Source organism: Odocoileus virginianus, chromosome 24 (assembly GCF_023699985.2).
Source record: "Odocoileus virginianus isolate 20LAN1187 ecotype Illinois chromosome 24, Ovbor_1.2, whole genome shotgun sequence".
NCBI lineage: Eukaryota > Metazoa > Chordata > Mammalia > Artiodactyla > Cervidae > Odocoileus > Odocoileus virginianus.
Genome location: NC_069697.1, coordinates 29,894,001 through 29,913,882, shown reverse-complemented (window position 1 = coordinate 29,913,882; position 19,882 = coordinate 29,894,001). Strand labels below are relative to the sequence as shown.

General features: G+C 50.5%; 1 protein-coding gene across 1 annotated transcript in view; it reads right to left on the bottom strand.

The window, feature by feature from the left end:
• The window catches only part of VDR (vitamin D receptor), a 55,700-nt gene extending 36,663 nt beyond the window's left edge, over nt 1–19,037 (bottom strand). Inside the window, exon 1 of the mRNA XM_020889235.2 lies at nt 18,958–19,037. The gene's annotated coding sequence lies outside the window, so the exon portion shown is untranslated. The remainder of the gene's footprint in view (nt 1–18,957) is intronic.
• Between the last annotated feature and the right edge of the window lie 845 nt (nt 19,038–19,882).

The following is a 19,882-nucleotide window of genomic DNA, read 5'->3' as shown; positions in this document are numbered from 1 at the left end:
CATAGCAGGCACCCCATCTTCCAGCGGCTTCTGCTGAACGGACACCCCCAGGCAGAGTTTCGCTTAGGAAAGTCTTCTGGGGTTGGAGCTGAAGAGTATGTGGAGCAGAGCCCTCGTAAGACAAGGATCAAATTGTCTCTGGGCTGGGTTTAACTCTGCTGTAGTCACTGGACCTCCTCAGACTCCTGAGGGCAGCAAAGCTGTGACTCTGGGGGGAGCAAGCAGTGGACAGAGGTCTGACCTCTAAGGTCTTTTCCAGGTCTGAAAGTGTGCAACTCCCAGGCTGAATTCCCACCATAATGATGCTTTAAGATCAGACAGGAATGAAATTCCCTCACTGAGTTCTCTCCCCGACCCTCCCAGGAACAGGTGAGGCCCCTTCACCCTCAGATGCTAAGGCCCTGGAAGGACAGGAGAGATGTGGCCCCTTGCAAGGGTCCTGTGAGGGCTGGGAGCCCAGCAGCAGGCTCCCCGCTTAGCTGCGCTGGGAATGGACTGATCAGAATGGGCTTTCTAACTGTGGACATTAGCTCAAAGCTCCCTCTCCTTCTAGAAAGAAATGGAAAGCTATGTGATTTCCCAGCAGAGGAGGAGAAAATTCCTCCTCTTCCTAAAATTGGCACACATGGAGTCAACCACACATCGGGCTGTCTCTGGAGGGGATGAGCCTCTGCACACGCCAGCCACAATTGCACATGGGCTTATGCGTGCACGCCCTTTTCTTGTTTTCATTTCATCATCCTTGCAACTCTGCCCGTAGAGTGCTGAACACTGTACGACCTACCCAATTTTTTACTTGCCATCTCTTTATTCTAGTATAACTTAGGCTCAGCTTAGTCTCATGGCCAGTTGGGGTCATGCCCTTTCTTCCTTCTCTCCCATCCCCAACATATACCCACATTGTTTTTCCAGAACAGTCTCAGCATTGCCTTCCGGAAAAAGCTCAGAGGGAACAGAGCGGACATGAGAGCAAGGGGAGAGGAAGGTGCACTGCAGAGTTAGAACTTGGCGTAACTCTTTCTTCCCCCACCATCTCCTCAGTTCCTGCACACACACACACACACACACACACACATTTTAAATATGGCGAGAGCGTTTGGAAATTATTTTCTGCAGACTACAATGTCCAAAGTAAAACCCAATGGGTACCAGTCATCTCAGAATATCTCAAGATTGAAAGGAAACTGAACATCACCTAGTCCAACCATTTTAAATCCCTTCTATAATATTCCAGCCTGTATTTAAATATCTTTTCTGTTGGAGAACTATCTCCCAGGCCAACCCATTCTCTTGGGATGGCTCTATGCTTAGAAGGTTTTTCATTACGCACAGATGAAAGAGCCCCAATAGTTTTCAACTACTGGTCCTAGACCAGCTCTTCACAGCCATCTATGATGAATCTATCAGGCCATTTCCACACGGTCTCTTGAGGAATGGTTGACAGGGCCACCATGTGATGCCACCACACACAGTAGAAAAAGTAACCCATTCCTCACCTGATGGAAAATTGTCATGAAAAAATAGAAAAACTCTGCAAAGTTTATGATGCAAGTGAGGTTTCAGGGGGAGAAGCAGAGGAAGCTAGCCTGGATACATTTCATTTTGATTTAGACTTCATACACATCCCAGGTATGGTCATGATTCCCACCAGGGCAGTAAATAAGGTGGTCAATGCAGACAGTGTCTGCCTCCTCGGCCTTCACCTGGAAAGAAGCTTCCAGCCCAAGAAAAGGGCCTATGGAAGAGTGTGAGTAGCTATATAACCTCTTCCAAGCTTTCCTTCCACCTCCATCTCAGGCTTAGCTGTTTCCAGGGGAGGCTGACCCTGACCACTGCGGCTTTAGGAACAAGGTTGAAGTGGATCAAACTGTTTAATGGCTGACTGAAGCATGGTAAATCAAGTGGCTGATGACCCAGCGGTTTCAGGAGTAATTTTTCTTCTGAAAGTGCTTCTTAATTAACTTTTTGGGGACTACACCTCACTCTGGACTGACTGACTCCTACAGGGTCAAGGGGTAGCGGGTCACTCCACAGAAACCATGCCACCGACACCCACTCTACTGGCCATTCATCAAGACTGTTTCTTGGCAGACTGTCCTGTCATTCTTGGGAGAACTGGCAGCTTCTTGGAGCTGAGCAGAACCCAGAGGCAGGAATCCACGAAGCTCTAGGCAGTAGGACAGGAGATTCGTAGTTTACTTAGATATGTTTCCACTTCTTATCAACAAAAATTATTCCTGCAAGCTGCTTTTTTTTCCAGTGGAAACTCAGCCCTCAGCTTTGTCAACAAGATCTCTGGGTTGATTATTGCTCTCCAGGTAACTACCGGAAAGTGTGGGCAGTGACGGTGACTAGTGAAGCATGGGAACCAGCCTGTACGTAGCTGCAGCCCAATCTCTCTGGCTTCCTAGCAGAAGAAAACTGAGACCACCACAGGGGAAGCGAGTGGTCTTCCTCGCTTTTCTTCCGGGATCAGTGTGATCTCGGCATCACTCAGCCTCTTCCTGTACTGCAGGAAAGGTAGTACCCAAGCCCCAGGTCCTGCCAGCTCCAAGCAAGATATTCCGGATCCTTGGCATCACAGCCCTTGTTCAGCTCCACAACGACTTGGCCAGCCTGATACCTTGGCTACCTGACTACCGTCCCGCTTCCCCCAGAGCCCCTCCCCGTGTCCTCATCTACGAACAGAGACTTGAGTGCTCCCAGGTCTCAGGCGGTCATGGGGACCAAGTTCTCCACGCAGCACTCAGCACGGTGCCCAGCACACCAGAGTTTTATATGTTTGCTCCCATTATTACGGCAGTTACTGTTAGTACAGTCACAAAGAGTTCAGGACCCAGAGAGGTCAGGAAATCTGCTGTCGATCCCCAAAGCCCCACCCCAAACAAACATTGCCCAGAAAGGCACATTTCTTAACTGGGAAAAAACTGACCACCCCACCCATTGGCTGTGGCTCCCAAAAATCTGGCTGCTAGGGATGGGGAGAATGGGTTGCTCTATTCTCTCCCCGACAAGCAGAGGAGCTGAGCTACACATCTGGACTTTTCCTCCACAGGGAAGATGACACTGTGGCTACCAAAGTGCCACCAATTACTAATCACTTCTGCTCATCGCCGGCCCTTTCCCTCTCTCACCCTGTCTCTCTCCTACCTCCTCCGTCGTCCAGGGCTCATCAAGCCTCTGTTCTGTCCACGGCGGGACACTGGCTCAGCAGTGTGTTCTCAGGGCAGTGGCATTTTCGCCCCTCACTCCTGCCCTTCTGCAGGCAGCAGAAGTCTGCAGAGGCCGGTGGCTCTGCCACGGCCCCAAACCTAGGCGCTGGGCTGGTTCTGGTGCAGTGGGCCTGGACTCCTGACTGCCCCCTGCCCTTGGCAGCCCTGGAAAGCCATCCATTGATCCCAGGATAGATTCTGAGGCCTGTGTCAGAAATCCACGAGGTCCCTCAGGTTCTCTGAGATGGGCAGGGCTGGGTAACTCTCTCTGAGCCCCATGTTTGGGTGTGTTAGTTGCTGTTATGTCTGCCTCTCTGCAACCCCATGGACTGTAGCCTGCCAGGTTCCTCTGTCCACAGAATTCTCCAGGCAAGTATACTGGAGTGGGTAGCCATTCCCTTCTTCAGGGGATCTTTCCCACCCAGGGATCAAACCTGGGTCTCCCGCATTAGCAGGCGGATTCTTTACCATCTGAGCCACCAGGGAAGCCTCATTTACCCAAAGACACCCTGTCTGTCTTCAGCATTATTCGCGAGGAGGTGAACACTCCTCCTGTATTCCTGAGGCTTCTCAGGAAGAGGCCAAGCTGGGAGGTTCCCGTTTACTTTCAAGGGCAGACCTAGTCACCCCCAGCTTGCTCCTCCTACAGTTCTCATGTAGAATGATGTCCTCCAGAGAGCTTTTCCAGAGTTTCAGTCTGGTCAGAATTCCAGCCATCCTGCTTTGTAGACTTCTTCTTGGGGACCCTACTGGAGGACGAGGGAGGCCCCAGCATTTCTTCTTGGTCTCACACTGTGGTGGCCATTGGTTCTGGTCTCTGATGCCTTATCTCTGACAGTGACCCTTGCCTGGTTTTAAGCACTGACTACATGGCAAGCTCTACACAAGGAGTCAGGGTCACCATGGTGAGCCGCACAGAGACCCAACCTCGTGAAGCTTACTGTCTACAGGGAGAAAAAGACAGGAATCTTCAACCCAGATCTGGGCTGCAATGCAGGTAAGCACACATGTGACGGGAGCAGGTGGGGCACCTGGCCTGGTCTTGGAGAGGCAGAGAAGCTCTTTAGAGGATGTCACTTCTCTGCCTCCCAATGGAGACAGGAAGGACCGTAGTTCTAACATGATCATGGTGAGAGGGTACAGAGAGGTCAGGCAGGTGTTACCGAATGAGCAAAGTTTCCAAGGCAAAAGGGAAAGAGCATGCTGGAGGCAGAGAAACTAGTTCTATATGGCTGGCTGGCTGGGGGGCACCAGGAAGACAGAAACCAACCAACCACACTTATTTCAGTCGGAAGTAAATTCCATTCTCTCCACTACTGAGTACTTCTTCTAGTAAACCCGCTGACTCTTGAATACCAGGAATTTTAAATTTTTGCAGTGGTATTTTGCAACCAAAGTCTTTCAGACTCCATTCAGATTCCTGTTCCGACCTGAATCGACCTTGAGTTTTGTGAAGGAAGTAAAAACGGGCCTCCTACTCTATGGTTCATGGAGAATGGACCCCTGGGTCAGCTGGGCAGCGGGCCTCCCTGCACTGGCGCTTTGCCCTGGGAAGAAGCCCATCAGGAATTGTGTGGGAAAGGAAAGGTAGAGGGGAGAATTCTGGAAAATCCAGTCCAGCTAAATAAGAAAATGTGAGAGAAAGGCGAAAGAGAGAAGAAAAGGTTCAACAAGGGCAGACGGAAGCTGTGAACAGCTCAGCGGCATATCACCAGCCAATCCTTATTTAATGCATCAATCTGTCCAGGGCAGCCAGGTACGGTTGCCAGGCACAGGGAGACCTGACTTATCTCACAGCTGACTGGTCCCCAGACCTCTGTCCACCAGCCGGCTCGGTCCACGCCTGCCTCCCAGTCCACAGGTCACTTCCTGGTTCCCAGGAATCCCTCTAAGGGCATCAGCCACACATACATGATGGTCACACACAACTTGCACCATGGACACGCGCAGAAAGTCCCCTGCACCTGCCGGCCCATACCCCAAGTCCAGAAGTCCACGCTCACTGCTGATAGCCCTTACAGCTATCACTGAAGATAACCCTCTTGTTTCGCTGTTTCAGGCCAAACCACTGGAGGATTCTTCCCTGGGGCCACAAAGTGGTAGGAAATAGCAGCCTTTGTCCTAACCCTTGAACTCTCTCCAAACTAAAACTCCCCCAACCCTGCCCCTTGGCCCTCTTCCTCTTCCTTGTTTTCCTTTGGTTCCTGGGGCAAAGATGGAGCTGATTTGCTGCACAGAGTGCCATTCAGTGCTGCCCAGATAACCACGACAGTGTGATCACTCACCTAGAGCCAGACATCCTGGAATGCGAAGTCAAGTGGGCCTCAGGAAGCATCACTATGAGCAAAGCTAGTGGAGGTGATGGAATTGCAGTTGAGCTATTTCAAATCCTAAAAGATGATGCTATGAAAGTGCTGCACTCAAAATGGCAGCAAATTTGGAAAGCTCAGCAGTGGCCACAGGACTGGAAAAGGTCAGTTTTCATTCCAATCCCAAAGAAAGGCAATGCCAAAGAATGCTCAAACTACCACACAGTTGCACTCATCTCACACTAGCAAAGTATTACTACTAGCTTCTAAGTATTACTCAAAATTCTTCAAGCCAGGCTTCAAAAGTACATGAACCGTGAACTTCCAGATGCTCAAGCTGGATTTAGAAAAGGCAGAGGAACCAGAGATCAAATTACCAACATCCATTGGATCATTAAAAAAGCAAGAGAGTTCTGGAAAAACATCTACTTCTGCTTTATTGACTATGCTAAAGCCTTTGACTGTGTGGATCACAACAAACTAGAGAATTCTTAAAGAGACAGGAATACCAGACCACCTGACTTGCCTCCTGAGAAATCTGTATGCAGGTCAAGAAGCAACACTTAGAACTGGACATGGAACAACAGACTGGTTCCATATCGGGAAAGGAGTACATCAAGGCTGTATATTGTCACCCTGCTTATTTAACTTATATGCAGAGTACATCATGAGAAATGCTGGACTGGATGAAGCACAAGCTGGAATCAAGATTGCCAGGAGAAATATCAATAACCTCAGATATGTAGATGACACCACCCTTATGGCAGAAAGTGAAGAGGAACTAAAAAGCCTCTTGATGAAAGTGAAAGAGGACAGTGAAAAAGTTGGCTTAAAACTCAACATTAGGAAAACTAAGATCATGGCATCTGGTCCCATCACCTCATGGGAAATAGATGGGGAGACAGTGGAAATAGTGACAGACTTTATTTTTGGGGGCCCAAAATCACTGCAGATGGTGACTGCAGCCATGAAATTAAATGACATTTAGTCCTTGGAAGGAAAGTTATGACCAACCTAGACAGCATATTAAAAAGCAGAGGTATTAGTATGGTGACAAAGGTCCATCTAGTCAGAACTATAGTTTTTCCAGTAGTCATGTATGGATGGACTATAAAGAAAGCTGAGCACAGGAGAATTGACGCTTTTGAACTGTGGTGTTGGAGAAGACTCTTGAGAGTCCCTTGGACTGCAAGGAGATCCAACCAGTCCATCCTAAAGGAAATCAGTCCTGAATATTCATTGGAAGGACTGATGCTGAAGCTGAAACTCCAATACTTTGGTCACCTGATGTGAAAAGCTGACTCATTTGAAAAGACCCTGATGCTGGGAAAGATTGAAGGCAGAAGGAGAAGGGGACGACAGAGGATGAGATGGCTGAATCGCATCACCGACTCAATGGACATGGGTTTGGGTGGACTCCGGGAGCTGGTGATGGACAGGGAGGCCTGGGCGTGCTGCAGTTCATGGGGCTGCAAAGAGTCAGACACGACTGAGTGACTGAACTGAACTGAACTGTGCCATTCAGTGCTGCCTCAGGGAATGGGAGGAGCTGAGCCCAGGTCTCCAATGCAAAAACCTCTTTCCCTCCTTGGCAGTCAGCCGTCTGCAGCCCCCCAGCTGCCCACCTGGACCTCCATCATGTAACAGAGTTTCCACTACCTTCACTCAACACTGCTTCGGGCAGAGGCAAACATCCCTGGACCTGCTCAGGGCCTGCACTCGGTGAAAGGAGCCACGAGTGAAACAGCATCCAGCTGGCTGGGCAGGCTGCACACTGTTGGCCACTAGTCAGGCCGCCCAATGGGCAGCGTCCTAGGGAGGAGGACCAGTGCTTATGCTCATCATGGCCCCTTGGGGGAGAGGTGGCACTCCTCCAACCACTGCTTCCCCTTTACTCCCCAACCCCTCACTTTTCCCAGAACTCCTCCTGGCCTGAAAAACAATTCTGCAGCCAGACTCATCAGGAGCCTAGGATTGAAGTTTAACAGAGATAAAAATAATTCTCTTGAGTGAGCTATTTTCTGCCCAGCTTGGGGAACAATGGCTCAAGGTGACAGGCAGTGGGGGGGAGGCGTGGAGAGGAGGCTGGCCTCGGGCCATCCATTGGTTTAGGGTCTTCCCCATGCCCATGCCATGAAGCTGGAGTTTCAGGAAGGTGCAGACCTTAGTCAGGGGCTCTGAACTTGCTGGCTGTCCCACCTACCACACCCCCCTGACCTGTGGATACCAGGTGAGAAGTGAGAGTGGCAAGTAAGGGAAGCCTGGGGGAGCCAGGGACTCCTGCACTCCAGGTTTCAGGCCTCCACGGCTCTCTTATGGAATGGAAGGGAAAAAAAATCACAAACTGCTACTCTATCAAGCCTCAAAAAGGGGGTTCTATATCCGTTTGCCTATCTTGCAGGAGCACTGTATCAGCTGAGATGCAAACATATGTTACAAAATCCTTTATATTCCATACCAATGTTGGTTATTAGTTTACAATTCTTCTCCCAGATATTTAAGAGGGGGAGGAGGCCTACAATTCAGGGGCACAGTGGAAGGCTGTGAAAACATTCTGAAGTGTAACATGTGGAGAGCGAGCCCTTCTCCGTGAGATCACAAGAGAGCAAGCAGCGTGACATCCTCACAGCCCGCAGTGCTGGTAGGGTTTCAGACCAGGCTTGATAAGCATCATTCATTGACTGCCAAGCCCAACCCCAAGATGCCACTTTTTTTTTTTTTTTGGCCTCAAGATCTTTTCTTTGACCATTAAGAAAAGGAAACTTTTGTTTTTTCTCTACACTGAACTTTCCTTCTAACATTTATAGGAAAATATCTGACTGCAAAGACAGTAAGGGAGGAAGGAGGGGAAAAGGAAGGAGAGAGGGAGAAAGAAAAGGAGGAAAGGGGAGGATTCATTCAAGGCCTATCAGATGGAAAGATTTCATTATTACTCTCCAGAAAGAAGCACTCTGCTTTGTGAAGTATTTTCATGCAATGGGACTGTACCCATGGAGAGAGATCACTCATGGCATTAGTAATGAATTCTGTGCACACTAGGGCTTTCCTAGTCCCCCTCCAGGTAACAGCCATCTGTTAAAAGAAACTACCAGAGGATACACAGGAAGCTAAACCTGACCATGAATGAGTTTGGTTTGTCACCCCCTCCCCATCACCACCAGTGAGTATACATTTTTAAGTCACTTGTCAATGTTTAAAAAAAATAGATTTCACTTTTGAAAAAAATCTGGGTGTCCAGCTTCCTATTTAAAAAAAAAAGGGGGGGGGGACATTTTGGCCACACTGTTCTGCAATTCCAGGCAACCTGCTGCCTGAAGTGGGGTTGCCTCTCTAGACCAGGCTTGTGCCCTGCACTCCATCCCACCAGGGTTTGCACTCGCTGTTACCCACCTGGCCCTGGTCCCTGGAACCAGCCCCCAGTGACAGCTGAGCTCTATGGTCAGGGAGACAGTTGAGCAAAGAGGTTCTGGGAGGCAGCCTGTGCGTTAGTCTCTCAGTTGTGTCCAACCCTATGGACTGTAACCCACCAAGTTCCTCTGTCCATGGAGTTCTCCAGACAAGAATACTGGAGAGGGTAGCCAATCCCTTCTCCAGGGGATCTTCCAGACCCAGGGGTCAAACCCCCGGTCTCCTGCATTGCAGGCAGATTCTTTACCATCTGAGCCACCAGGGAAGCCCAGGCAGCCTTCCTGGGTACAAACCCTGCCTTCCCTCCTTGCCAGCGGTGTGACCAGAGCCACTGACCTGGGCTCTCTAAGCTTCTGTTCCCTCACCTATCCAATGAGAAAAATAACAATGCCTACCTCATTTGTCTGTGAGGATGAAATGAGATGATGCGTGAAAAGTGCTCAGCACAGTGCCGGGTGCATGGCTCCTTCTCAGTAAGTGTTAGTGTTTGTTATTATGCAAACTGTTCAATAACTGGAAGGATTCATCTCATGTTTTAGTCACATGAAGCAATAGTCCTTCAACTGTCCTGTTTAGCTTAAGGGACCCAGTCTACCTACAAACATATTTCCACCCAATAAACTATTGAGCATATCTATGATGAATTAGGCATCTTAGGTGTCGTGTGGAGTGATGACACCTCGGACATGGGATTCAGATCTGTTCTCAAGGGCTCACAGCACAATGCGGGGAATGGACAACTGAACAGTCATAACCTCGTCCCCTCCCAGCCCTGCCCTACTGCTGGGGAGCGTGGCTTTCAAAGGAGAGCAGGAATGCATCTGACTCTCCTCTGTCTAGGCTCTACACCCTCCCAGAGCCTTACTGAGAGACACTAAGTGGGAAATTAACTCCATTTCACCTCCAATTTCTCATATATGAGTTCTTCCCTACACCCAGGTTAGCACAATTCCATTTCAACAAAGCCATTCAGATCTCAGATGGCATTCATTACAATGGAATTTTACCTGAGGCAGCCCATCCCCCACTTCTTAACAGGGCGCCCAAAAGGTTGGTGCGCTTGCCAGATAGGCCGGGCAGAAGTACCTTCCCGCCTCTGGCAGAAGTCCGGAAATTCAGAGTCTTTTGGAACAAAGAACTCTGCCCGGAAGGTGTTTTCCAGCATCACCCTGGCCAGCCTGGAACTGTCCCATTCACCCTCCACTGGCATCCCCTACTGCCTCTTTCCAGCCCTCTTCAGACAGGGAGGGGAGGGAAGGGGAAGAGACGGGGGAGTCTGAGCTCCCTCTGGCTTGGGGAGACAGGACCCTGTGCAGGAAAGGCGGTGGGCTGGGGAAGAACGACCACACGCCGGGTCTTAGAAAGACCTGAATTTAAGTTCTAGCTCTGACTTGGAAGTTTGATGGTTTAGGGCAAGAAATTTAGCCCCTTAACTTCCTGGGACTCAATTTCCTCATCTGTATGGTGGGGATAACAATATTACCTTTCATAGGATTATTGAGATGCATACATGAGAAGATGCATGAAAGACATTTAACCCAGTGCCTGGAATGTATTAAGTTATAGTAACCTTTTGGTTTATTATGATTATCAGCTATTATATAATATGTTAAACTCCAAAGGGTCAAAGGCTGGTGTAGAGACATTCAGGGAGTGTTGGGGTGGGGGTGGCTGAGGATAGGCGGGGCCCTGCCACGGAGCCCAGCCTGGGCCTGGTGACCAAGATGAGGCCAGGGCACACGCACCCGCCTGCCCCTGGAGCTGACAGGCACAGACTAGATGGGTAATTATAGGATTGCGGGCTGGGGTGGCCCTTGCAACTGCCCAACCAGCCACATTCTTTTGTTCCGTGGGTGGCTGGGTAGGTGGGCAGCTGGCTGTTTATATAGCTGCCAGGACACTGAGTACATCTCCTATCCTCCCCCAGGCAAAATATTCAACCCTTGGAAGGGGAAGGGGTTCTCTGTGGGCATTCTGCTCCTTTCTACATGGCCTCTGCTCTCTTCAATTCATCTTCTAGATACTCCCTGCTCTCCAATCAGACAAGTTAGAGAGTCAAAGAACAAGGCCAGACTCTGAACAGTTGGTCAGTGGAGACTATTAACGTCAATTCACTTCACTTGGAGTCTAAGTGATCAAGAAGCCTGAGACACTCGTAAATCTCACCACTGTTCCCAGCCCCATGTGCTCTGCTTAGCTAGCATGCACATGATTCTGATACTTCCACGTCTTGTTCTTAAAATCAATGCTCAGGGTAAATATCCATCCCTCCCAACCCACTTGTCAGGAAGGCAATTCAGGAGGTATTAACTGAGCATCTGGTATGTTTTCAGCCCCAATATCAGTCTTTGGTCGAAGTGAACAAAACCCCAAGTGGTGGGGAGGATGTGGAGCCGCTGGATCCGTCCCTCACTGTTAGTGGAAGCCCAGTGAGGAAGGGCTTCAGCTGCACCTGGGGACCCTGCACGGGGCTCTCAGAGTCAGGCTGTGGCATTTACAGGACCATCTCTGCACAACACAGCAGACAAGCATATGCATAAGCCAGAAACCAGGCCCTCAGGTTGAAAATGATACGATTACTATAGCTGAAAGGGACTTTGGAAGCTCACCTAGTGTAACTTCTTCCTTTTAGAAATGAAGATTATACCAAGTGTTAAAAAGGATGGAGAACAATAGGAACCTTTATCTACTACTTAAAGGAGTGTTTTTGGTACAACCATTGTGGAAGACAGCTGGTGCTGTAGAATGCTAAACATGGAAAGCCATGTGCCCTAGAGAAATGTCTACAGATGCACCAGAAGGCAACCATAGCATCTTCCCAGCAGTATTAGCTGATCATAATAGCCCCAAACTGGAAAGAGCCCAAATGTTTATCAGCAAGAGGAAAAAATCGCAGCATATTCTTAACAGAATAGGATATTCTGGTGAAAACTAATCAACATATCTGTGTGCTTTGACATGGATGAATCTTAGAAACATGATACGGAGTGAAAAAAGTGCATCACAGATAAGACACATGTATGTAAACTCAAAAGACGTAAAACTGAACAATACATTGTTTGTAAAACAAACAGAGATAATAACTTTCGAAGGAAAGCAAGGACTCATTAATTAAAATTCATATTAGTTTCGCTGTGGGGGAGAGTGAAGAAGGGGATGTAAAAGGGAAGAGGAAAGTGGGTTTTACGGTTTAAGGTTCTGAAATTGTTCCACTTCAAACCCGGGTGGTAGGTACCACATATATTACACTATTTTTTAATCTATGCACAGGACTACTTGTACTCTTGTGTATATGATACATTTAGTTTAAAAAAAAATAAGACTCTGAGCCCCAGAGAAGCTAAACAACTTCTCTAAGCTCATCAGCTAAGAAATGACAGAAAGCGAAATCAAGTTACTCAGTCGGAGTCTAGCCATTCCTGGCTTCTAAAATGCCTTCTCACAATGATGAGTTTCTGGTCTAGTAAATTTAAAACAATTGCAAGAGTCTTTCCTTTGCACTGTTAAATTGCCAGTGTCTTGCATAGTGCCTGGCACATGGAAGGTAAACCTCAGCACACATCTACTGAGTGTCTGCACACACTCTCTCTTCCAGGGCTTACTTCGTGCCAAGTGCTTGGCTTGTATCATCTGTAATCCTCATACGACTCTGCAAGGGAGTTACTCTCATTCCAGTTTACAGAAAAGGAAACAGAGATTCAGAGAGGCCAAGAAACATGCCCAAGGTCACGAGCTACAAAGTGACAAAGCCAGAATTTAAACCCAAGTGTGTCTAACTCAAATCCAGTGTTTCTCCTGTCCCTGTCCTACGAGGTTGCTAATAACACTACCTGAGCTTTCAGTCATTTACTAAGAACCTCGGAGAATCCCACTGAAGGTCAGGTTGAGTGTTTCCTACTGTCTCCAGGCTCCAGTGCTTGGAATGGTTTGCACAGCCAGGCCCAACACCAGCACGCAGTGTAGCCTGCCTGCGTGCGTGCTAAGTTGTTTCAGTCGTGTCTGAGTCTTTGTGACCCTATGGACTGTAGCCCTCCAAGTTCCTCTGTCCATGGGATTCTCCAAACAAGGATACTGGAGCGGGTTGCCATGCCCTCCTCCAGGTGATCTTCCCTACTCAGGGATTGAACCTGAGGTTCTAACATTTCCTGCGTTGATAGGAGGGTTCTTTACCACTAGTGCCACCTGGGAAGCCCATAGAACAGTAATCATGGGTAAACTTTACAGTATGGGGCAGGTTACTGCCTCTTTACTTTAAAGTTTGGTTTTCCATATACATGCTGGAGAGAATACAGTAAGTCCCCTACATACAAACCTTCAAGTTGTGAACTTTCAAAGATTAGAATGTGTATTCGCATATCCAGTCATATCAGGCTTGACTGGAACTGTAGCTTGCCCTCCATCTCCTATTGTTGATCCTTCAGCTCTGCTGTCTCCCACCTCCTCTCCCTCCTCTAATTGGTAACTCTTCTTGCCTGTTCACGTGATGCCAGTCCCTGTATGCCAGCAAGCCATTGTACTGGACTACTGTACTTTTCAAGATATTGCACTGTAAGATTAAAAAGGTTTTCTTTATATTTTTGTATTTGTTTTTTATATATTATTTGTGTGAAAAGGATTATAAACCTATTACAGTACAGTGCAATATAGCTGATTGTGGTTAGTTGGGTACCTAGGCAAACTTTGTTGGGCTTACAAACAAATTGGACTTAATGCTCTCAGAACAGAACTCATTAGTATGTAGGGGGCTTCCTGTACTAGTAACTGTAACTAGTAACTAGTAACTAGTAACCCAAAGAAAAGCTAGAAAAGCGGGGAAGACAAAAGGAGACAAGGAGAGTAATCAGCACAGTGTCTGGCAGAGGCTGTCAGATGAGGCTGGAATCCAGTTCTCTTTCCAGGTGTGTAGGTTCAGGAAGTTCTCTAAGGGATAGCCAGGAGAGGAAGAGGTAAACAAGCTCCCAGTTGACCTATGGGACAATGGCCTCTTCTTCCTTGGTAGACTTAGCGCTTAGATGGTCATCAATAAAGTGACTTGTTTGAAATTGAGATCTTTTGCCTTCCAGACCATCCAAGTCTTGTTTTATCCATGCAGTCTCTCCATACAGGTTCTTGTCTGCTGTTTTTACCCAAGTAAGGAACCCAAGCAAGTGGGACAGGCACAAGGCCTGAGGGTCTAGCAGAGGGGGACTTCTGAGAGACCACTGTCCCCAGAGTAACCTTTGAGCAGACTGAACTCACTCCCAGGTCACCTCCTTCAAATTGGTGTGTTAAGTCCAAACCTGCCACTCAGGAACGTTTCTGCAGGCCTACGTAGGACATGCAAGGCAGGCCCTGAATGCCTGTGGCCGCCTGCTGAGACCAGAGGTGTCAGGGTGCCCGGAGGCTAAGACAGACCCGCTGCGGGTCCGGACTCTCCCACTCACCAGCTGTGTCACCTCGGCTCCACCTCCCTAAGCCTTGGTCTCTCATCTGTAAATGGAACCTGGATGTGGTTCCCACGTCCCAGGCTGTGGCAGGTCTGGGTGGCCGTGCCCCACCTGGAACCGCGGAGCTGAGCATGTGGCGAGTCACTGTTCCTGGAGCTACAGCCTCCATGCCAGCAGGTGGCACACAGTGAGCGTCTCCCGAGCCGAGCTCTGGGCCTCGTGGGTGCCCCACAGGGCCTGGAAAGTCACACCTGTCCTCAGAAGGCCAGTGAGAGGAGCAGCTTCCCTGGGTGCTGCCCACGCTCCACTTTCCCGCCAGTGCGGCTGCCAACGCCCTGCTCAGGACCAGGGCTCTCCCCTGTGCAGAATGGGGACTTTGTGTGACATCTGGTTCTGGGAACACTGCTCGGTCTATTCCTTGGCACAAGACCTGCCCAGCAGGTTTGCAAAGGCATGACACATGCTCAGACTCCTCGAGAGTCTGCTATTTCTGCCTCTGGCTCCTGCCATCTACCTACCAGCCTACCACCCCTACCACCCCAGAAGGTCTCTCCTCTCCCCTCCCCGCAAGTTGTTTCAAAGGGTAAGACTTCCCAAGAGGGCTTCACTTGCCCTTTTCATTTGCCAGTGATGAGAATGACTTCCTTCCTGCCACAGTAGACAGTCATCGCACACAGTCATCAAGGAGGCTCCACCCCCACGTCCCCGTCACTCTCAGGCTGAACCTCTGGGGATTCTCCAGGGAACCCACCCTGAACATCTGGACCACAAGGACACAGGACTCAGAAGGGAAGGCGGTTTCTCTTCCACATGTCACCATGTCAGGATGCAGCAGCTGCCACCAACGCCTTTAGTCTGGGTTGAGCAAGAACAGTCTGTCCCCACCCTGGACCATTTCCCCAATAGTCAGACCTGCTGAGAGTCAAACTCCAGCGTCCAGGGGACCCAACTCCATCTCCTGCTCTGAGGCTTCTCTCAGCTCCTACCTCCACTTCACTTACTATTTCCTGAGAACTGATTACAAGTGACCTGTGCTCTATATCCACATGGGCAAGGTTTGACACCCTTCCCTTTCTACCCGCGTTAATGCTGAGCTTTCCTGCGAGGCGGCATGGCCCCTGGAGGTCTGGGAAGATGCATGGTCAGAATGAAGAGGCTGCAGACTTGGGGGAAGAGGGAAGAGGAAGCGTGAGGGATAACTCCCAGTTCCCCCAGGGGCACCCAAAGGGGAGTTGGCAGGCCTTCCCGTCCCTGTCTGACGTAGGGGTGGGGCAGGCAAACCAAAGGTGAGGCCGGTCACAAATCAAGGGTGTAGGAAAGTCACCGGGAAGAGAAAGGGAGTGAATGGTAGGCTGGTCCTGAGAGAAGGGAGCGAGGAACAGTGCTGCCCTCAGGGAGACACTGTGCGCGGTGGTAACACCACATTACAGGTTACCCCCAACTTCCCTTCATCATTAAGCCCCACCCCCATCTTCTCCTCATTAAACCCACACTCACCTGTCTTTCCTTCAACACCGTGACCTCCACCGGGTCTGTGGTGGGGTTTGCTAGAATGCCTTAATGTTCCAATTGGTCCTGAACAACTTGGGTTTATGTCTGTTGTCCTGACAGAATGATTCATCTCACCTCTTTTGCTCCCAGTTTGGGCAATAAATTATATAGTCACTCTCTCTAGCACATCCAAGAGGGGACTGACACAGAAGGTCAATGGGGAATCAGAGCAAAGTGTAACTAGAAGGATCAAGACCATGCTGGTCCCAAGCGAGAGCCAGGCTGGCTTCTGCCCAGCTGGATCCCCTGAGAACAGGACAATAGTGGGGGGAGAGCCCAGGACCCACTGCCCAGCCTGGGCTCAGACCGCCTAGTGGGGAGGAGGCCCAGTCTGGTGGGTTCTGCTCTGTCGTCCCTCGAGGACCTAGTACCATGCTGGGCACATAAGAAGCTCTGAAGCAAATCTTATCATTTGCTTACTTGTCCTTTCCTGCATCTAAAACACACATGAAAGAAAAGTGAAAGTGTTAGTCACTCAGTCATGTCTGACTTTTTGCAATCTCATGGACTGTAGCTCACCAGGTTCCTCTGTCCATGGGATTTCCCAGACAAGGATACTGGAGTGGGTAGTCATTTCCTCCTCCAGGGGACCTTCCCGACCCAGGGATCGAAGCTGGGTCTCCTGCGTTGCAGGTGTTTTTTTTTTGTTTTTTTTTTTTTTACCATCTGAGCCACCAGGGAAGCCCACATAAACAGTGTCAAATGGAAAGCTGGAGCTCCTATAGCTCATCCTGTTGGCAACACCCTGGAGAGCCCTCCTAGCTCAGACCTCCAGGTGCTCACGACTCTGGCTCTCTGGCCACTGGAACCCACATGCTGGATGTAGGCACCAGCCAGTTTCTAGTAGAGAAACTCTGGTTCTCAGGCAGGACAGCCGCTGCCTTCTCAGGATGTGGGGTAAAGAAATGAACAACTGCAAGTCCTTCTCCTGTCTTGGTCTGGCCCAGGAGGACCCAGGCTTTCCTCCAAATGTGGAAGGCACTGGCATTGGCACTGGCTATTTGCTCTGGGAGTAGAGGGTGGAAGTCCAAGAAGACCTCTTGGTGTTGCCTCTGGGACTCATTCTCCAAAGGAGATTAATTCTGAGGTCAAATAGGGAAAGAAGATGGAGAAATCACAAACACAAGTAATCAGGGCACCCCACACAGCATCAGACTTTCTACAATATTTATTCGAATAAAGTGACAGCCTTAGCTGAAGAGCTGTGAGAAGTCAGAAAAACTTCCTAGCCCTCTTCTTCCCTTCTTCCGCTCTCCTCTTTTCTTATGCCTTTTCTCTTTCCTCCTTTCTTATCCATTACCCTGGAAAGGGTCCAAGTCGTGGTTGATGAGGGACAGCCAAACTGAAGCCATGGGACCCAGCCAGAGCACACACTGTGAATTCCCCAGCTTTCTGCAGTTTGAGTCAGTCCCATGGCCTGGCTGTGGATTCTCCTCAAATGGGTCCAGAGAGGCTACTGAGGTGGTGGGGGGGAATGAGCTCTGGGGCTCCTACTTCTGCCCAAGGATCTGAAGCACCCAAAACAAAAATCAGAGAGAAATGTGAAGTCTTAGTAACAACCTCCTGGTCTGACACCATTTCAAAAGAACCTAGAATCTCCTCCAGCACTTTGACAAGGATGCGATGGGGAAGGTCTCCCCCAAACATGACACTCTTGGTTTATAGAGTTGAGGCTCCAGTGTCCAGATAATCCATTTCCACCTCAGCAAACCACCCCTATTTCCCAGCCCAACTCAAAACCTTTGCCAACACCATGGCTTCTCTCTTCCCAGAATCTTCCCTGATTTCTTGTGCATAGCCATCCCACTAAGACACTGGCAGCTAACGAGATCACTAGGCAAACATGGAATGAGGGGCTGGAAAAGTCTGCAGTGCTGGGATGCACCTCCTGATCTGAGGAGAGTAAGCGATGTGCCTTTACCACAAAGCCACAGTCCCTTCACTGTCAACCCATTCTGGAGTCATAGCCATCCCATAATCACTGCTGTGCTGTGTCCCCTTCAGGAGTGGCCACCACCGGCTTCCAGCAGGGAGATGGCGCAGAGCTGAACTCTGCCCAGGAGAGCTTTTGCAATGCTCAGAAAATGCCTGCCCAACTGCTTGCCTGGGCTCTGGCCCCTCTGGCTGCAACTGAGCCCAGACAGGAGGCTGACTCACTCACCGCACGGAGGAGGAAGAAAGAGGAGTACGAGATGCGGGAAGGGCCTGGGCTGACAGACCCAGGGCTCTCCCAGCCCAGGCAGCCTGGGTATCAGTCTCAGTGGTCCATGGTGGGGAGGGGAGTGTCCAACTGCTCCCTGGAGACGATATGATGTTCTCTCCTACATACTTCCCATGAAACCTTCTCCACCCACCACCCACAGATGTGGGGCTCCTCACTCCTCCAGTAGAAACTACTCCTTGAGCCCCCCTCCTCAGTTAGATGCCTGTCTCCCAAGTTCATCTGGACATCTATGAAAAGCCTTTCTTGAAAAATAAGTCCAGTGAGCTAGGGTCAACCAGGTCTAAAATAATCGGTAGGGGGTTTTTTTTGTTTTGTTTTGTTTTGAAGTCAAGGAAAGAAGAAAAAGCTCCACTTAAAAGATCCAATTCCGTCATCGCAGGTGACCATACATGGGCCCTACAAGATAACAAGGCTACACACACCCCACCCCCCAGAAGACCTCAGCACCTCCGAGAGCCAATCCTTCGCTGTCTTATTCCTCCCGCTCACGCCAAGGCGCCCAGACTGGGGAAGGACGCAAACGGTTCTTACTGCTCAAGTGCGGAGCACCCTGCCGGAGGAGCATTTCTGCGTTCGGCTGTTTGAGCCCGGAGGAGCTCGCCGCTCCCCGTGCCAGCCTGGCACGAACTTCGGGTCTTTCTCAGACCTCAGGATCCCCTCAGTGACCCAGCCTCATGGCACGACAGCCCAGTTCTCAGTCGCCAAGTTTGCCCAGACTCTAGTGCTGGTTCCGGGGCACTGAGGTCCGGAACTCCCGAAGCCCCCAACCCTGCGCCGGCTAACCCCGATTCTGGGACCCCCCCGCCCCACCGTTCCCGGGTGCGAACCTGTTCCTGCGGGTGGGCACGCTGCTCAGAGCTCCCGGCGCCCCGGGCTCCGCGGCTGCCTTTTGACAGGCGGAGGCAACCCAGCACCTGGCCCCGCCCCCGCGTGCCCCGCCCCCGAGCCGGCCCCTCCCCGGCCCCACCCACAGGTCCGGTCTTCACTTGCCAAGCGCTGCAACCGCGCTGCAACCATCTTGACTTGGAATCAACCACCGCACTCTCTCCTGGGAGCCTGCCCAGTATAGACTGTCCAGGACTGCCGTCCATGGGGCCAGGCAAGCTCTGCCCTCCGTGAGCGAGAGCTGTCGATGGTTATACGTGTGCAGATCCACGAGTCTGCCTGCGATAATTCGTGATGCTTCCCCTCTCCTCCCGTTGTCGTGGTTCTACCCAACTCTCTGCGGACGCCTCCTCCAGGTGCGTCACCCCCACCTGGGATGACCCGGCCAGGACGTCTCCGTCGTCTGCTGGTCTCAGGATGGGGGGCAGGGGCGCCTGCAGCCGGCACAAGCGCTTCTCCCAAAGCTCTAGGGGAATCTTGGGGGCCAGCCGCCGTCGCGCTACTCCAGCCGAGCGCCAGGGAGCTCAGCCCGATCCCACACACTAAAAGAGCGAAGGAAAACAGGGCCGAAGTCGAGTCTGGACTTGCACTGTCATCCTTACTCCATGTCCCCTCAGGCGCGACCACGGCTGACCACGTACTTGGCCTGGCGCGAACGTCATCCAGGCAAGCTGAATCTCAGGTTCCCTGGGCCCTGAGCCCCACCACCACCCACCCAACCATGCCATGCGACCTTGGTGTGAAGAGATGGAAGGAGGTGAAAAGTACATCTGAGTCCTGGAATTGTAGGTGGATGCGGAAAATTCGCCGTAGAAAATGTGAATGGCTATGTGCCAGGCACCGCTGTAGATGCTAGAGAAGAGCCGA